Genomic DNA, 5,362 nt, shown 5'->3' on the forward strand with positions numbered 1-5,362 from the left:
GAAATGATAAGGCGACTCTAGCTTTATTACAAATCCTCTTAATGCCAATGTGAAGGAATTAAATTGTTCTCTGTTTGATATTGACATGACTAATTTTGAAATACAATTGGTGGACTTGACAAGCAAAAACTTACGGAGCTCCAAATTTGTACATCTTGGTACTGAACTAGAAGAACTGGAAAGAGAAAAATGCAGTCTGATTTCACAGCACAAGCAGCCTGCCATAAAAGACCTACAGAAGGCAGACTCAATGATCTTCAAAAGTTGGAATAGTCTTTCGGACTCATATTATGAGTTGAAAACATTTGCATTTGGTGTTCTCAGTATCTTCAGGTCTACATATTTATGTGAGCAATCATTTTCTAACATGAATTCCGTTAAATGTAAATTGAGGAGCCAAATTACTGATACCAACTGGGAATCGTGCCTTAAATTAAAAACAACTAGTTACAAGCGGGAGATACAGAAACTTTCTCAGGAAATGCAAGCTCATCGCTCACACTGATTAAAACCAATGAGAGCAATTTTGTGTGTGAATTTTTCTCATTTTAATAAAGATATAACTAATACTATTACTCATTATAATATTACTTTAAATTTTCCTTATTTGTAAAAATATATTTGTAGCTCTCGAATAATTTTTAAATTGTCGTGAGGGACAGGATTGGCTCTTCCATCTCAAAAGTATGCTGACTCCTGGTTTATGACTACTGCTAACTTCTGTGTAATTCTGGTTTTAATAGTTGTTTTAGAGTGTATTCTGCCACATTTACCTTGATAAATACAAAGAGCAAGCTGGACACCGAGTTGAATTTCATTTTAAAATCATGCGAGACAGAAAAAAACAGCATAATTAAACTGACAAACAGGGAGAAAAAATTGCAACTTATATCACAGACAAAGAACAATGGTCTTACTCAGAAGGTTAAAAATTCAAAGAACCAATCCTCCCTCACTCCCCCCAAAATGGGCATATGGCATACAGACAAGTGACCAAAAAGAAAAAGAAAGAAAGAAAGAAAGAAAGGAAGAAAGAAAGAAAGAAAGAAAGAAAGAAAGAAAGAAAGGAAGGAAGGAAGAAAGAAAGAAAATAAATTCAAGTAGTCCCCACGAATATAGGAAAAGATGCTTAATGGTTTTACTTTGTTGGAACTTGAGCAAATCTCTTTATTTCTTGGATTACTGAAGAACAAACTTTTAAAGGACTAGAAATTAATTAACTGCTTAATAATTGGTCTCTCTTAGAATTAAAATTTTTCATCACACAAAAATTTTGTTTTTTTCCCCCTCAGAATTAAGTCAGTGAGCAATGTGATTAACAAATATCTGAAGCCTGTGACTTTTTAACCGCAAACAATCTTAGATTTTATTTCTATTGCATTAGTTATCTATGGGAAGTACTGTGTATACTAACTGTGTAAATTGCCATATCGCCTAACTTAGCTTGTATTATTCAGCAATCCTGCAAACCTCGGGCCTTACATTTTTCATCTGAAAAGTGGGGGCTGGATCAATTAATGTCCAAAACTGTTTCTAGTGCTAGTATTCCAACTTTGTGTTGTTTTGTTTGCCGTTTTGTACACTTGTGAGATACAAGTTAGTTTAAGACTATGAAGCTTAAATGAAATATTCTGTCTGCACTGTTATAATGAGAAAGGAATAAAAGGTTTTATTTTTTTTTAATTTGCTTATGCAATATATTTACTTTTTAAAGCCATCAGAAGCCAAGAGAAAACAAAATGAAAATGCGTTCCTTCTGAGAAATGCCCTCCTTGTATTTGGTTGCTTTCAGAATGCCTGCTTTGGGTGTGGCATACCACAGTAATGCTGCTGGTGGTGACAGGTATTGGCCGCCAGGTGCTTACCAGGTACAAATAGAGGAGGCATAGCTCCCAGAGCCAACATCACAAAGATGGCTTACCTATCCTCTGTTTAGCCATTCTCTTCAGGTTTTCACAAATCCTAAGATGTAATTCAGCGGGTCAGTGGAGAGCCTTTTCCGAGAGTACTCACAGGTCCATTCATGCTGTTACCCCCACCTCTGGAAAGCATAATGTAAATATACTAATTTAGGAGGCAAAGAATCATCTAACACTGTTTTATTTTAAAGAAGTTGGCCTCTGTTTAATGACATCCACACACACTTACCTCCATCTTACTGCCATTCATAAAGTCTTAACAGAGATCTAGCAAACAATTCAAAACTTTGTCTACAAACATGCATATTCTCCATTCTCTCCTCATTTTCTTTTGGCAGGTCAACAACATCTTTAGGAAAAGTTGGAGAAACCACTAGTGTTTATTTACTTCCCTACTTCACTCAAAGCTTTGATTCTCTTGAGTTCCATTCCTGTCAGGACTTTAGGAAGTTCACTGTCAATACTGTCTTTTGAGCCACTAAAATGATCTCAAGTCTAAGGGATAGATATTAGCTCCACTTCTTAGGTCAGCTTGTAATGCCTGATTTAGGAAGGTTTTCTGTGCAGGCAGTTGTAGCTCATTCCTTTTAGAGACAAATGCAGTTTTGTTCTTAGTGTCTAAATGAATATAACAAAAATCTCTCAGAACTTTCCCAACATTTGGTAAATTCATTCTCATGGAGAATGGGCAGAGATATGAGGTCTGACAAGCTCGCAAAGTCATCGTAGAAAAAATGCTACATACCTCATTGCTGAATATCAGTATGGTCACCCTCAAAGCACTCCCCTTGCGAAGCTATGCACCGATGCCAACACCTAGTTCAGCCTTCAAAGCAATTTTGGGGGCCGGCCAAGTGGCGCATTGGTTAAGAGCTGGCTTGGGAAGCCAGAGGGCCACGGTTCGGATCCCACATATGAGGGCCAGTGACACTGCCCTCTACAGCTAAGATGCTGAACAACAGCTCAACCTGAACTGGGCTGCCCTGAGTCACTGGCAACAGCGTAGGCTGCAGCCCCTGCTGCAGTGGGTTGCCATGGGCTACCGTGTGTAGCCAGCAGCCAGCGTGNGCAAACAGGTGCCCTTGAAGACGCTGATGCTCCCCCAATACCTACTGATGCTCCCTCCTCTCAGCCTGTGTTACTGTCACCCCATCGCCCCTTTCCTTGTGCTGAAAGCGCACATTATCTAGTCAGGGGGAAAGACTGCACTTAGGATACAGAAACAGTCTCAACCCCTTAAAGGAAGACGGCATTGCCTAGGATCTCTGTTTACAAGTTTGTCATTTTTCTGTCTTATTTTCAAGTGTTTATGATATGGAAAGGAATGGGCTCATTAAGGAAAATTTTCAAAATGAAGGAGGAAGGTATGAATTACAAATAAGTCACATATAATTATACTACCCAGTATAACCACTGTTAATATTTTAATTCACTTCCTGCTAATCTTTCTTATATATGTTTCTTTATACACACGTCTTTCTTTCTTAAATACCTTCTTCTTTTACAGCGCAGAATACACTCTTTTAAGATAGGTTGGAGTAAAATATATACTGTCTTAACTTTCACTTGCTCAAAGAAAAAAAAGTAATTGTGTTTATTAAAAGGGCACTAGGGCCGGCCGAGTGGCTCAGTTGGTTAAGATTTGGCTTAAGAGCGCAGACTCTGAGCAACAGGGCCGCCAATTCGATTCCCACATGGGCCAGTGACGCTGCACCTGAGCTGAGCTGTCGCTGAGCTGCCAACAGGTGGCATGATCGCTCAGCTGGTATAACAACAAGATTGTCTGTTCAATGGTGGGCTATGCCCACCCACAAAACACAGCACCTTGAGCTTAGAGGCCACGAGCTGCCGACGGGCAGCCAGATGGCGACTGGCGCCCTCCACAACAAAGATTGAAGAACAACAACTTGGCTGGTCCCCTTCTCCAATTCCCTAACACTTCCCCTCCCCCAATTTCTGAATAAAAAAACCAAATCTTTAAAAAGAAAAAAAAGGGCATTAAATGATTATAGGGAAGATGGGTCAAGTTTATTTCCTAGAAATATCTGGAAAAAATTAAGCTTTGGGTATTTTTTAAGCTCGATTTCAAAAGCACTTTGTACTATGTTCTGTATAAAAATCATACTAAAATAGAGGATAATTTTTATTATAAAAGTAACTACTTCACTTTTGTATGGATTCAGTATACACTAAAGTAACTAAGAAAGTATGACTTTTAAGAATGTATCAAATTAATAAACATATATTGACACTTTCTAAATAAGCGGCCCTGGAGTCTCTAAGGGACCCATATCTTTATAGATCAAAAGTTCATTTGGTATGATATTATGGGCCATGCTAATGATCAGGATTTTTCAATATTAAAATCTTTCTGGATATTTAAGAGATAGATTTGTATACCACAGGGGTTGGCAAGCTGCAGCTTGCAAGCCCCATGTGGCTCTTTGGGTATGTACATGTGGCTCTGAAGTAAAATTGAAAATGAAAATAAAACCATCATAGTTTCATTTATAAAAATTTTAAAGGATATTATTCACATAATGGTGATTTATATGCTTTATAGGTCTCGCAAAAGTTGGAGACACTAAGGCCAGCTCCACACATTGCGTTTTAGCAGGTCCTGCTTAACGAGGAGCCGTTTAGAAGAATGTGAGTATAACTTTGTTTCATAAGCATGGAGGGAAGATGAGAGTGGAGGGTTAAGCACATGGTAGACAGGGCAGCCAAACAAAGTGACTAGTAAGTGCACGAAAGGGCACCCTCTACCAGGCAAGGCAACACTGGCAATGGCGAAATGTGAAAGCGGGGAATCTAGGGGAGGCCTGTGTAGTTTTTTGTGAAGTTTGTGTAGTTGCGCAAACGTGGAGTCCGTGTTGCTTTACTGTTTCTGCAACTTACAATTAGTATTCTCTTTTGTCTGGCTGCATCCAGAAACTGCATTAATCTTCGCATCCAAGTTGACTACAATTTAAAAGGTATTGTTCATAACGGCAAGCTGACAATTATTATTATAAAAGCAATTATTTTAAACATATATATATATAATGTTGGTTTTATTATATTTAGATACGTTGACGGTCGAGATTTACTTCGGCGTGCTTTACATCACGTGCAACTGTTACAATAAAACGTGTTACTGGTGAGATTAACTTTTATTATATTTTTGATTAATTGTTATTTATTATTTTGAATAATGACTTAGTTCATTTTATTTCCTTTTAATATAATGTATTTTTGTAACGTGTTAAATAAAATATATTATTTAGGGTGCTTTTCAACATGGCTACGTAGAAAAAAATTAAGAAAAACAATAACTGAGCATCGTGACTTTAAAACTGAATGGACTGGGGCCGGCCGAGTGGCGCGATGGTTAAGAACTCGCTTGGGATGCCAGAGGGCCCCGGTTCGGATCCCACATATGAGGGCCAGTGACACTGCCCTCT

This window comes from Hipposideros armiger, unplaced genomic scaffold (genome assembly GCF_001890085.2).
Source record: "Hipposideros armiger isolate ML-2016 unplaced genomic scaffold, ASM189008v1 scaffold_464, whole genome shotgun sequence".
NCBI lineage: Eukaryota > Metazoa > Chordata > Mammalia > Chiroptera > Hipposideridae > Hipposideros > Hipposideros armiger.